Source organism: Rattus norvegicus, chromosome 16, assembly GCF_021556685.1.
Source record: "Rattus norvegicus strain SHRSP/BbbUtx chromosome 16, alternate assembly SHRSP_T2T, whole genome shotgun sequence".
Lineage (NCBI taxonomy): Eukaryota > Metazoa > Chordata > Mammalia > Rodentia > Muridae > Rattus > Rattus norvegicus.
In genome coordinates, this window is record NC_141549.1 from 20,224,682 (window position 1) to 20,239,894 (window position 15,213).

The 15,213-nt window shown below is 40.3% G+C and overlaps 1 protein-coding gene and 1 pseudogene across 1 annotated transcript in view; one reads left to right on the forward strand and one right to left on the reverse strand.

Moving 5' to 3' along the window:
* Positions 1 to 15,213, forward strand: part of Poteml2 (POTE ankyrin domain family member M like 2) — a 464,489-nt gene that overhangs the window by 164,183 nt on the left and 285,093 nt on the right.
* On the reverse strand, positions 8,060 to 8,428 carry LOC148000432 (elongin-C pseudogene; annotated as a pseudogene).

Below are 15,213 nucleotides of genomic sequence, written 5' to 3' on the forward strand. Positions count from 1 at the left end.
CATCCGTCTTGAGTTTCATGTGTTCTAGGCATCTAGGGTAATTCAAGCATTTGGGCTAATAGCCACTTGTCAATGAGTGCATACCATGTGTGTTTTTCTGTGATTGGGTTACCTCACTCAGGATGATATTTTCCAGTTCCAACCATTTGCCTACGAATTTCATAAAGTCATTGTTTTTGATAGCTGAGTAATAATATTCCATTGTGTAGATGTACCACATTTTCTGTATCCATTCCTCTGTTGAAGGGCATCTGGGTTCTTTCCAGCTTCTGGCTGTTATAAATAAGGCTGCTATGAACATAGTGGAGCACGTGTCTTTTTTATATGTTGGGGCATCTTATGGGTATATGCCCAAGAGAGGTATGGCTGGATCCTCAGGCAGTTCCATGTCCAATTTTCTGAGTAACCTCCAGACTGATATCCAGAATGGTTGTACCAGTCTGCAACCCCACCAACAATGGAGGAGTGTTCCTCTTTCTCCACATCCTCTCCAGCATCTGCTGTAACCTGAGTTTTTGATCTTTGATCTTAGCCATTCTCACTGGTGTGAGGTGAAATCTCAGGGTTGTTTTGATTTGCATTTCCCTTATGACTAAAGATGTTGAACATTTCTTTAGGTGTTTCTCAGCTATTCGGCATTCCTCAGCTGTGAATTCTTTGTTTAGCACTGAACCCCATTGTTTAATAGGGTTATTTGTCTTCCTGTGGTCTAACTTCTTGAGTTCTGTGTATATTTTGGATATAAGGCCTCTATCTGTTGTAGGATTGGTAAAGATCTTTTCCCAATCTGTTGGTTGCCGTTTTATCCTAACCACAGTGTCCTTTGCCTTACAGAAGCTTTGCAGTTTTAAGAGATCCCATTTGTCGATTCTTGATCTTAGAGCATAAGCCATTGGTGTTTTGTTCTGGAAATTTTTTCCAGTGCCCATGTGTCCCAGATGCTCCCCTAGTTTTTTTTCTATTAGTTTGAGTGTATCTGGTTTGATGTGGAGGTCCTTGATCCACTTGGACTTAAGCTTTGTACAGGGTGATAAGCATGGATCAATCTGCATTCTTCTACATGTTTACCTCCAGTTGAACCAGCACCATTTGCTGAAAATGCTATCTTTTTTCCATTGGATGGTTTTGGCTCCTTTGTCAAAAATCAAGTGCCCATAGGTGTGTGGGTTCATTTCTGGGTCTTCAATTCTATTCCTTTGGTCTATCTGTCTGTCTGTGTACCAATACCATGCAGTTTTTATCAGTATTGCTCTGTAATACTGCTTGAGTTCAGGGATAGTGATTCCCCCTGATGTCCTTTTATTGTTGAGGATAAATTTAGCTATCCTGGGTTTTTTGTTATTCCAGATGAATTTGAAAATTGTTCTGTCTAACTCTTTGAAGAATTGGATTGGTATTTTGATGGGGATTGCATTGAATCTGTGGATCGCTTTTGGTAAAATGGCCATTTTTGCTATGTTAATCCTGCCAATCCATGAGCATGGGAGATCTTTCCATCTTCTGAGGTCTTCTTCAATTTCTTTCCTCAGTGTCTTGAAGTTCTTATTGTACAGATCTTTTACTTGCTTGGTTAAAGTCACACCGAGGTACTTTATATTATTTGGGTCTATTATGAAGGGTGTCGTTTCCCTAGTTTCTCTCTCGGCTTGTTTCTCTTTTGTATAGAGGAAGGCAACTGATTTATTTGAGTTAATTTTATACCCAGCCACTTTGCTGAAGTTGTTTATCAGCTTTAGTAGTTCTCTGGTGGAACTTTTGGGATCACTTAAATATACTATCATGTCGTCTGCAAATAGTGATATTTTGACCTCTTCTTTTCCGATCTGTATCCCCTTGATCTCCTTTTGTTGTCTGATTGCTCTGGCTAGCACTTCAAGAACTATATTGAATAAGTAGGGAGAGAGTGGGCAGCCTTGTCTAGTCCCTGATTGTAGTGGGATTGCTTCAAGTTTCTCTCCATTTAGTTTAATGTTAGCAACTGGTTTGCTGTATATGGCTTTTACTATGTTTAGGTATGGGCCTTGAATTCCTATTCTTTCCAGGACTTTTATCATGAAGGGGTGTTGAATTTTGTCAAATGCTTTCACAGCATCTAATGAAATGATCATGTGGTTCTGTTCTTTCAGTTTGTTTATATAATGGATCACGTTGATGGTTTTCCGTATATTAAACAATCCCTGCATGCCTGGGATGAAGCCTACTTGATCATGGTGGATGATTGTTTTGATGTGCTCTTGAATTCGGTTTGCCAGAATTTTATTGAGTATTTTTGCGTCGATATTCATAAGGGAAATTGGTCTGAAGTTCTCTTTCTTTGTTGTGTCTTTGTGTGGTTTAGGTATAAGAGTAATTGTGCCTTCGTAGAAGGAATTCGGTAGGGCTCCATCTGTTTCAATTTTGTGGAATAGTTTGGATAATATTGGTATGAGGTCTTCTATGAAGGTTTGATAGAATTCTGCACTAAACCCGTCTGGACCTGGGCTCTTTTTGGTTGGGAGACCTTTAATGACTGCTTCTATTTCCTTAGGAGTTATGGGGTTGTTTAACTGGTTTATCTGTTCCTGATTTAACTTCGATACCTGGTATCTGTCTAGGAAATTGTCCATTTCCTGAAGATTTTCAAATTTTGTTGAATATAGGTTTTTATAGTAAGATCTGATGATTTTTTGAATTTCCTCTGAATCTGTAGTTATGTCTCCCTTTTCATTTCTGATTTTGTTAATTTGGACACACTCTCTGTGTCCTCTCGTTAGTCTGGCTAAGGGTTTATCTATCTTGTTGATTTTCTCAAAGAACCAACTTTTGGTTCTGTTGATTCTTTCTATGGTCCTTTTTGTTTCTACTTGGTTGATTTCAGCTCTGAGTTTGATTATTTCCTGCCTTCTACTCCTCCTGGGTGTATTTGCTTCTTTTTGTTCTAGAGCTTTTAGGTGTGCTGTCAAGCTGCTGACATATGCTCTTTCCTGTTTCTTTCTGCAGGCACTCAGCGCTATGAGTTTTCCTCTTAGCACAGCTTTCATTGTGTCCCATAAGTTTGAGTATGTTGTATCTTCATTTTCATTAAATTCTAAAAAGTTTTTAATTTCTTTCTTTATTTCTTCCTTGACCAGGTTATCATTGAGTAGAGCATTGTTCATTTTCCACGTATATGTGGGCATTCTTCCCTTATTGTTATTGAAGACCAGTTTTAGGCCGTGGTGGTCCGATAGCACGCATGGGATTATTTCTATCTTTCTGTACCTGTTGAGGCCCGTTTTTTGACCAATTATATGGTCAATTTTGGAGAAAGTACCATGAGGAGCTGAGAAGAAGGTATATCCTTTTGCTTTAGGATAGAATGTTCTATAAATATCCGTTAAGTCCATTTGGCTCATGACTTCTCTTAGTCTGTCTACATCACTGTTTAATTTCTGTTTCCATGATCTGTCCATTGATGAGAGTGGGGTGTTGAAATCTCCCACTATTATTGTGTGAGGTGCAATGTGTGTTTTGAGCTTTAGTAAGGTTTCTTTTACGTATGTAGGTTCCCTTGTATTTGGGGCATAGATATTTAGGATTGAGACTTCATCTTGGTGGATTTTTCCTTTGATGAATATGAAGTGTCCTTCCTTATCTTTTTTGATGACTTTTAGTTGGAAATTGATTTTATTTGATATTAGAATGGCTACTCCAGCTTGCTTCTTCTGACCATTTGCTTGGAAAGTTGTTTTCCAGCCTTTCACTCTGAGGTAGTGTCTGTCTTTGTCTCTGAGGTGTGTTTCCTGTAGGCAGCAGAATGCAGGGTCCTCGTTGCGTATCCAGTTTGTTAATCTATGTCTTTTTATTGGGGAGTTGAGGCCATTGATATTGAGAGATATTAAAGAATAGTGATTATTGCTTCCCGTTATATTCATATTTGGATGTGAGGTTATGTTTGTGTGCTTTCATTCTCTTTGTTTTGTTGCCAAGACGATTAGTTTCTTGCTTCTTCTAGGGTATAGCTTGCCTCCTTATGTTGGGCTTTACCCTTTATTATCCTTTGTAGTGCTGGATTTGTAGAAAGATATTGTGTAAATTTGGTTTTGTCATGGAATATCTTGTTTTCTCCATCAATGTTAATTGAGAGTTTTGCTGGATACAGTAATCTGGGCTGGCATTTGTGTTCTCTTAGGGTCTGTATAACATCAGTCCAGGATCTTCTGGCCTTCATAGTTTCTGGCGAGAAGTCTGGTGTGATTCTGATAGGTCTCCCTTTATATGTTACTTGACCTTTTTCCCTTACTGCTTTTAATATTCTTTCTTTATTTTGTGCGTTTGGTGTTTTGACAATTATGTGACGGGAGGTGTTTCTTTTCTGGTCCAATCTATTTGGAGTTCTGTAGGCTTCTTGTATGTCTATGGGTATCTCTTTTTTTAGGTTAGGGAAGTTTTCTTCTATGATTTTGTTGAAGATATTTACTGGTCCTTTGAGCTGGGAGTCTTCACTCTCTTCTATACCTATTATCCTTAGGTTTGATCTTCTCATTGAGTCCTGGATTTCCTGTATGTTTTGGACCAGTAGCTTTTTCCGCTTTACATTATCTTTGACAGTTGAGTCAATGATTTCTATGGAATCTTCTGCTCCTGAGATTCTCTCTTCCATCTCTTGTATTCTGTTGGTGAAGCTTGTATCTACAGCTCCTTGTCTCTTCTTTTGGTTTTCTATATCCAGGGTTGTTTCCATGTGTTCTTTCTTGATTGCTTCTATTTCCATTTTTAATTCCTTCAACTGTTTGATTGTGTTTTCCTGGAATTCTTTCAGTGATTTTTGCGATTCCTCTCTGTAGGCTTTTACTTGTTTATTAATGTTTTCCTGTGCTTCCCTAAGTGTGTTCAGGTCTTTCTTGAAGTCCTCCAGCATCATGATCAAATATGATTTTGAAACTAGATCTTGCTTTTCTGGTGTGTTTGGATATTCCATGTTTGTTTTGGTGGGAGAATTGGGCTCCGATGATGGCATGTAGTCTTGGTTTCTGTTGCTTGGGTTCCTGCGCTTGCCTCTCGCCATCAGATTATCTCTAGTGTTACTTTGTTCTGCTATTTCTGACAGTGCCTAGACTGTCCTATAAGCCTGTGTGTCAGGAGTGTTGTAGACCTGTTTTCCTCTCTTTCAGTCAGTTATGGGGACAGAGTGTTCTGCTTTCGGGCGTGTACTTTTTCCTCTCTTCAGGTCTTCAGCTGTTCCTGTGGGCCTGTGTCTTGAGTTCACCAGGCAGCTTTCTTGCAGCAGAAAATTTGGTCTTACCTGTGGTCCCGAGGCTCAGGTTTGCTCGTGGGGTGCTGTCCAGGGGCTCTCTGCAGCGGCAGCAACCAGGAAGACCTGTGCAGCCCCTTCCGGGAGCTTCAGTGCACCAGGGTTACAGATGGTCTTTGGCTTTTTCCTCTGGCGTCCGAGATGTGTGTGCAGGGAGCAGTCTCTTCTGGTTTCCCAGGCTTGTCTGCCTCTCTGAAGGTTTAGTTCTCCCTCCCACGGGATTTGGGTGCAGAGAACTGTTTATCCGGTCTGTTTCCTTCAGGGTCCGGCGGTGTCTCTGGCAGGGGTCCTGCCGCTCCTGGGCCCTCCCCCACGGGAGCCCAGAGGCCTTATACAGTTTCCTCTTGGGCCAGGGATGTGGGCAGGGGTGAGCAGTGTTGGTGGTCTCTTCCGCTCTGCAGCCTCAGGAGTGCCCACCTGACCAGGCGGTTGGGTCTCTCTCTCACCGGGTCTGGGAGCAGAGAGCTGCTGCGGGCCGGGATCCGCGGGTGTGGGACTTCCGGTAAACACAGAACGTGCCCGGTTCTAGAGAAATTCTGCTTCCGTGTGTCCCAAGCTGACCAGGCAGCTTTCTTGCAGCAGAAAATTTGGTCTTACCTGTGGTCCCGAAGCTCAAGTTCGCTCGTGGGGTGCTGCCCAGGGGCTCTCTGCAGCGGCAGCAACCAGGAAGACCTGTGCCGCCCCTTCCGGGAGCTTCAGTGCACCAGGGTTACAGATGGTCTTTGGCTTTTTCCTCTGGCGTCCGAGATGTGTGTGCAGGGAGCAGTCTCTTCTGGTTTCCCAGGCCTGTCTGCCTCTCTGAAGGTTTAGCTCTCCCTCCCACGGGATTTGGGTGCAGAGAACTGTTTATCCGGTCTGTTTCCTTCAGGGTCCGGCGGTGTCTCTGGCAGGGGTCCTGCCGCTCCTGGGCCCTCCCCCACGGGAGCCCAGAGGCCTTATACAGTTTCCTCTTGGGCCAGGGATGTGGGCAGGGGTGAGCAGTGTTGGTGGTCTCTTCCGCTCTGCAGCCTCAGGAGTGGGTTGGGAGACCTTTAATGACTGCTTCTATTTCCTTAGGAGTTATGGGGTTGTTTAACTGGTTTATCTGTTCCTGATTTAACTTCGGTACCTGGTATCTGTCTAGGAAATTGTCCATTTCCTGCCGATTTTCAAGTTTTGTTGAATATAGGCTTTTATAATAAGATCTGATGATTTTTTTAATTTCCTCTGAATCTGTAGTGTGTCTCCCTTTTCATTTCTGATTTTGTTAATTTGGACACACTCTCTGTGTCCTCTCGTTAGTCTGGCTAAGGGTTTATCTGTCCCGTTGATTTTCTCAAAGAACCAACTTTTGGTTCTGTTGTTTCTTTCTATGGTCCTCTTTTCTTCTACTTGGTTGATTTCAGCTCTGAGTTTGATTATTTCCTGCCTTCTACTCCTCCTGGGTGTATTTGCTTCTTTTTGTTCTAGAGCTTTTAGGTGTGCTGTCAAGCTGCTGATATAGGCTCTCTCCTGTTTCCTTCTGCAGGCACTAAGAACTATGAGTTTTCCTCTTAGCACAGCTTTAATTGTGTCCCATACGTGTGGGCATGTCGTACCTTCATTTTCATTAAATTCTAAGAAGTCTTTAATTTCTTTCTTTATTTCTTCCTTGCCCAGGTTATCGTTTAGTATATTGGACCATCCTTTCATCCTTGGGCTGAAGCCTAACTGATCATGATGTGTGATTATTTTGATGTGTTCTTGCATTCACTTTGCAAGATTTTTATTGAGTATTTTTACATCAATAATCATAAGGGTAAATGGTCTCAAGTTCTCTTTCTTTGTTGGATTTTTGTGTGGTTTAGTTATAAGAGTAACTGTCGTTTCAAAGAAGGAATTTGGTAGTGCTCTGCCTATTTCTGTTTTGGGAACTAATCTGGACAGTATTGATATGAGGTCTTCTATGAAGGCCTGATAGAATTCTGCAGTAAATTCATGGAGTCCTGGGTTCTCTTTGATTGGGAGACTCTTAATAACTGCTTCTACTTCTTTAGGAATTATGGTGTTGTTTAGATGTTTATCTGTTTCTGATTTAACTTTAGTACCTTGTATTTGTCTAGAAAATTGTCTATTTCCTCCAGATTTTCCAGTTTTGTTGAATATATGCTTTTGTAGTAGGATTTGTTGATATTTTTAATTTCCTCAGATTTTTTTTGTTATGTCTCCCTTTTCCCTTCTGGTTTTGTTAATTTGGATACACTCTGGGTATTCTTGCTAAGGGTTTATCTATCTTGTTGATTTTGTCGAAGAACCAGCTCCTGCTTTTGTTGATTCTTTGTGTACTCTTTTTTTTTTAAACTTGGATGATTTTAGCTCTTAGTTTTATTATTTCTTCCCTTCTATTCCTCTTGTGTGTATTTACTTCTTTTGGCTCTAGACTTTTTAGATGTGCTGTCAAGCTGCTGAGTATGCTCTCTCCTGTTTCTTTTGGCGGCACTCAGAGCTATGAGTTTTCCTTTTAGTACTGCTCTCACTGTGTCCTAAATGTTTGGGTGTGTTGTATCTTCATTTTCATTAAATTCTAAGAAATCTTTTTTTTAAAACTGGCATTATTTATTTATTTTTTGGCTTGTGAAACTTCCTTAATTTGTTGATGTAGCAAACAAATTTCAACTCTGCTATGCAAATGACAGAAGAAATCTGCTCAGCAATTAACTTTAGCGTTCAATTTCATAAAGGCAACATGCTATATGTGAAAAAATTACTAACTGAACTACAGGTATTAAATACTGAAAAAAATTAGCAGTTTATTATAATTTATCTTATTTAACAATCTAAGAAGTTCACGGCCATCAGCAGTTCCAGTGCAATTTCAGGTGCAGTTGGGAATTCAGGAATTTCAGTGGAGCTGTTAGTATAGCGGACCTTGTAGGTAAAATACATGCACACTTTCGATAGCACATGTGAAGGGATCTCTCTAAAGTTGACCTCATTGGTTTCATTCTCCGCAAACTGACCTGGACCACTCAACATGGCCTTTATTGTTCCTGATGTTAATGCATGTTCTCTTTTTACAATAAATTCATGACCATCAGAAGATATTAATTTCACATACATGGCATCAGGGCCTTCACAGCCACCATAGGTTTTCTCCTCTCCATCCATTATGTTCTTATAAAATTCTATTTGATCCCAGAGGAAATAAATAGTTTCCTGGCGAGGCCAAGAAGCAGTCATCTAGTAACTTGCATCCGAAGGAAGTGCTAAGAAATCTTTAATTTCTATCATTAATTCTTCCTTGACCAAGTTTTCATTGAGTAGTGTGTTGTTAAACTTCAATGTATCTGAGGGCATTCTGCCATTATTGTTTTTATTGAAGACCAGCCTTTGTCCATGGTGATCTGATAGGACTAATAGAATTATTTCTATCTTCCTGTATCTGTTGATGCCTATTTTTTTGACAAATTATATGGTCAATTTTCGAGGAGGTACTATGAGGTACTGAGAAGAATGTAAATCCTTTTGTTTTATTATTTAATGTTCTATAAATATTTGTTAAATCCATTTAGTATATAACTTCTGTTAGTTTCTCTATGTCGCTGTTTAATTTCTGTTTCTCTTATCTGTCCATTGATGAGAATGTGGTGTTGAAAGTGGACAGATGTGTCTGTCTGTCCTGTGGTCTCAGGATGTTCCATACTTCTTGGTGTTTAGCTCTCTTCTCCATGGGATTTGAGATCAGGGAGCAGTGTGATGGGCTAGGCCCTCATTCATATTTCATATTTTTTTGCTTGAAGGGGAATTGATAGCACACCAGCATATTTTCCGAAGTCCACATGCTTCATAATCATTTTGTTATTTTAAGGTGTTTATTAGTTGTTAAGGTAGAGCTTCATATAAATAATACAAGAATGAATTATAGTTTGAAAATATTCTTATGCTTATTGAATATTTTCTTCAAACTCTGATTTGTCCAACTATAGTTTTTCATTCTGTCAGTCCATTTATTCCTCACATGTAATTAAATGTCTATTGTGTATAATACACATTTTAATATATCTCAAGGTCAGGTTGGGGATTTGGCTCAGTGGTAGAGCCCTTGCCTAGCAAGCACAAGGTCCTGGGTTCGGTCCCCAGCTCCGAAAAAAAAATATAACTCAAGGTCTTCCCATTCTTAAACCTTTATGTTTCTCTGCCCAGTCAAGCTTCCTTACATCATATAAATGTAAATATAGCATGAAATGACCCTTGCTTTTTGGAACTCTCATTTCATTTTGCTGAAACCTTTTTGAATCTCATATATAGGAGATTGGATGCCATAGTTTATCTCCTTCTACTTATATTTACCAAATTTAGTGTAAGTCCAGGGATACATTGACCATTTTAAAACAAAATGCAAGGTCCTGCTTTGCTACATTTTTGCTCCCGGGTTAACATGGATACTTTATTTATTACCTAAGCAATATGTTGTGATCCTAATGGTAGCAAATATAGAAAGCTTAATCATGGGCATAAAAAATGAAATTTGGATTGAAAAAGTCAAAGTATTGGTGACTGGGGATTTCAATTTTCATTTGTTTATAAAATTTACAGTGAAACAATTGGTCTGCAGATCTGCATCTGTAGGTCATGCCTATGATGTATCAATCATCTAGCTTAAGAAGCACAACATGTCAGTCACCCACAAGTCATACAGCTTATCAAAAATCTGTCCCCAACACCTACATCATCCAAAGTAAAAGCCCACAGCCTGGCTACCATCCATAAGAATTGCCCATGTCCTGTCAGTCATCCACTGGAAATCCCCTCACCCTGTCAATCATCTACCAGCAACTCACAAAACCTGTCAGTCATCCAGAAGAAATTATCACAGTCTGTCAATCAGACATAACAAATGGCCATAGTCTGTTAATCACCCACAGGACATGGCGACTAACTTATATAGAAACCTCTCAGAGCCGGTCAGTCATACATTAGAAACTCCCATAGCCAGTCATTCAATGGAGAGACCCACAGCCTGTCAGTCTTTCACAACATATCTCAAAGCCTGTGGATTATTCATAGGTAGTGTCAACAGCCTATCACTCAGCCCCAGGAAACATATACCAACTTTGTCACTTGTCCAAAGGACAAGCCCACACTCTATCTGTCATTCATAGGAAATACCTACACCCTGTCCATCATTGATAAGAAATAGCCAAAGCCTGTCAACCATACATAGTATGTATCTACCATTGTTCAGTATGCATAACAAATATGCACAGACTTTCAGTCAGTCCTCCATGGTAAATGACTGCTACATGAAATCATCCATAGAAAGTACCCACAACCTGTAAGGCATTCATAGGAAAAACCAACAACCTGTCAATCATGTGTAGGAAAGAGTTGCCTGTTTGTCAGCTACATGGCACACCCCCAACTTGGTAGTCATCTGGGGGAAAAATCTACATCCTATCAATAACCCATAGGAATTGCCCATAGCCTTAGAACCATTTATAAGAAATTTCAATATCCTTTCAAACAGCCACAGTAAAGTCAACAGCCTCTCAGTCATCTATTAGAAACACGCACAGTCTGTCAGTCATCCACAGATCACATACATTGCGTGAGAGTCATCCATAGGAAAAGCTAAGTGCCTGTCATGCATACAAAGGAAATGAACACAACCAGTAAATCATGCATAGGAATCTTCAACAGTGTGTCAGTTATCAAGAGAAAATTCACACAGTCTTTCAATTATCCAACAGTATTCAATTAAGATTAAACAGAAAAATTTCCAAAATCCACAACCCTCACACACTGATATCATAAATAGGGACATGATAAACCTGGAGACAGCACACAATAAATCATGCCGAGAGCAAAGATCCATCTCTGCCTCAGGCTCCTCCTCCTACATCATTCAGACCTCAGGTTTGCCATGCAGAGCCGATCCTGTTACCATGCCTGCTTGAAATCAAATGGGGAGATGTTTGTGATGAGGAACTTCATCAATTTATTCTAATAGCTTTATAAAAATCATGTAGTGAAGGAAGCGCAGGATTTTGTTTCTGTTGACAGCACATTTTCAGAAGGGTTTAGTCCACGGTTTTTCTGCATACGGTAGCTAATTCTTCAGAGCTCCTGATAAAGCAGAAGAGTGTGTAATGTGAAAACAAGGCCCTGCCTTGTGTGTCCATTCAAGAGTCCAACCTCACCTTATTTCAATTATATTGACAATAGCAACAAGAAACGTCAGTAAAATGAAAGGAAATGCCTCATTGTGAATATGATCACATTTTACCATTGAAAGAAACACAGGAAACCCCGTGGGAGAGAGACCTCACCGCCTGATCAGGTGGGCACTCCTGAGGCTGCAGAGCGGAGGAGACCACCAACACTGCCCACCCCTGCCCACATCCCTGGCCCAAGAGGCAACTGTATAAGGCCTCTGGGTTCCCGTAGGGGAGGGACCGGGAGGGGCAGGACCCCTGCGCCTGAGACACTGCCGGAACCTGAAGGAAACAGAAGGGATAAACAGTTCTCTGCACCCAAATCCCGTGGGAGGGAGAGCTGAACCTTCAGAGAGGCGGACACGCCTGGTAAACCAGAAGAGACTGCACTCTGTGCACATCCAGGCGCCAGAGGAAAACACCAAACGTCATCTGAAACCCTGGTGCACGGAGGCTCCCGGAAGGAGCGGCACAGATTTTCCCGGTTGCTGCCACAGCGGAGAGGACTTAGGCAGTACCCCACGACCAAACTTGAGCCTTGGAACCACAGGTAGGACCAATTTTTCCCCTGCAAGAAACCTGCCTGGTGAACTCAAGACACAGGCCCACAGGAACAGCTGAAGACCTGTAGAGAGGAAAAACTACACGCCCGAAAACAGAACACTCTGTCCCCATAACTGGCTGAAAGAAAACAGGAAAACAGGTCTACAGCACTCCTGACACACAGGTTATAGGACAGTCTAGCCACTGTCAGAAATAGCAGAACAAAGTAACACTAGAGATAATCTGATGGCGAGAGGCAAGCACAGGAACCCAAGCAACAGAAACCAAGACTACATGGCATCATCGGAGCCCAATTCTCCCACCAAAGCAAACACGGAATATCCAAACACACCAGAAAAGCAAGACCTAGTTTCAAAATCATATTTGATCATGATGCTGGAGGACTTCAAGAAAGACATAAAGAACTCCCTTAGAGAACAAGTAGAAGCCCACAGAGAGGAATCGCAAAAATCCCTGAAAGAATTCCAGGAAAACACAATCAAACAGTTGAAGGAATTAAAAATGGAAATAGAAGCAATCAAGAAAGAACACATGGAAACAACCCTGGATATAGAAAATCAAAAGAAAAGACAAGGAGCTGTAGATACAAGCTTCACCAACAGAATTCAAGAGATGGAAGAGAGAATCTCGGGAGCAGAAGATTCCATAGAAATCATTGACTCAACTGTCAAAGATAATGTAAAGCGGAAAAAGCTACTGGTCCAAAACATACAGGAAATCCAGGACTCAATGAGAAGATCAAACCTAAGGATAATAGGTATAGAAGAGAGTGAAGACTCCCAGCTCAAAGGACCAGTAAATATCTTCAACAAAATCATAGAAGAAAACTTCCCTAACCTAAAAAAAGAGATACCCATAGGCATACAAGAAGCCTACAGAACTCCAAATAGATTGGACCAGAAAAGAAACACCTCCCGTCACATAATTGTCAAAACACCAAACGCACAAAATAAAGAAAGAATATTAAAAGCAGTAAGGGAAAAAGGTCAAGTAACATATAAAGGCAGACCTATCAGAATCACACCAGACTTTTCGCCAGAAACTATGAAGGCCAGAAGATCCTGGACAGATGTCATACAGACCCTAAGAGAACACAAATGCCAGCCCAGGTTACTGTATCCTGCAAAACTCTCAATTAACATAGATGGAGAAACCAAGATATTCCATGACAAAACCAAATTTACACAATATCTTTCTACAAATCCAGCACTACAAAGGATAATAAAGGGTAAAGCCCAACATAAGGAGGCAAGCTATACCCTAGAAGCAAGAAACTAATCATCTTGGCAACAAAACAAAGAGAATGAAAGCACACAAACATAACCTCACATCCAAATATGAATTTAACGGGAAGCAATAATCACTATTCCTTAATATCTCTCAATATCAATGGCCTCAACTCCCCAATAAAAAGACATAGATTAACAAACTGGATACGCAACGAGGACCCTGCATTCTGCTGCCTACAGGAAACACACCTCAGAGACAAAGAGAGACATTACCTCAGAGTGAAAGGCTGGAAAACAATTTTCCAAGCAAATGGTCAGAAGAAGCAAGCTGGAGTAGCCATTCTAATATCAAATAAAATCAATTTTCAACTAAAAGTCATCAAAAAAGATAAGGAAGGACACTTCATATTCATCAAAGGAAAAATCCACCAAGATGAAGTCTCAATCCTAAATATCTATGCCCCAAATAAAAGGGCACCTACATATGTAAAAGAAACCTTACTAAAGCTCAAAACACACATTGCACCTCACACAATAATAGTGGGAGATTTCAACACCCCACTCTCATCAATGGACAGATCATGGAAACAGAAATTAAACAGAGATGTAGACAGACTAAGAGAAGTCATGAGCCAAATGGACTTAACGGATATTTATAGAACATTCTATCCTAAAGCAAAAGGATATACCTTCTTCTCAGCTCCTCATGGTACTTTCTCCAAAATTGACCATATAATTGGTCAAAAAACGGGCCTCAACAGGTACAGAAAGATAGAAATAATCCCATGCGTGCTATCGGACCACCACGGCCTAAAACTGGTCTTCAATAACAATAAGGGAAGAATGCCCACATATACGTGGAAATTGAACAATGCTCTACTCAATGATAACCTGGTCAAGGAAGAAATAAAGAAAGAAATTAAAAACTTTTTAGAATTTAATGAAAATGAAGGTACAACATACCCAAACTTATGGGACACAATGAAAGCTGTGCTAAGAGGAAAACTCATAGCGCTGAGTGCCTGCAGAAAGAAACAGGAAAGAGCATATGTCAGCAGCTTGACAGCACACCTAAAAGCTCTAGAACAAAAAGAAGCAAATACACCCAGGAGGAGTAGAAGGCAGGAAATAATCAAACTCAGAGCTGAAATCAACCAAGTAGAAACAAAAAGGACCATAGAAAGAATCAACAGAACCAAAAGTTGGTTCTTTGAGAAAATCAACAAGATAGATAAACCCTTAGCCAGACTAACGAGAGGACACAGAGAGTGTGTCCAAATTAACAAAATCAGAAATGAAAAGGGAGACATAACTACAGATTCAGAGGAAATTCAAAAAATCATCAGATCTTACTATAAAAACCTATATTCAACAAAATTTGAAAATCTTCAGGAAATGGACAATTTCCTAGACAGATACCAGGTATCGAAGTTAAATCAGGAACAGATAAACCAGTTAAACAACCCCATAACTCCTAAGGAAATAGAAGCAGTCATTAAAGGTCTCCCAACCAAAAAGAGCCCAGGTCCAGACGGGTTTAGTGCAGAATTCTATCAAACCTTCATAGAAGACCTTATACCAACATTATCCAAATTATTCCACAAAATTGAAACAGATGGAGCCACAACCGAATTCCTTCTATGAAGCCACAATTACTCTTATACCTAAACCACACAAAGACCCAACAAAGAAAGAGAACTTCAGACCAATTTCCCTTATGAATATCGACGCAAAAATACTCAATAAAATTCTGGCAAACCGAATTCAAGAGCACATCAAAACAATCATCCACCATGATCAAGTAGGCTTCATCCCAGGCATGCAGGGATGGTTTAATATAAGGAAAACCATCAATGTGATCCATCATATAAACAAACTGAAAGAACAGAACCACATGATCATTTCATTAGATGCTGAGAAAGCATTTGACAAAATTCAACACCCCTTCATGATAAAAGTCCTGGAAAGAATAGGT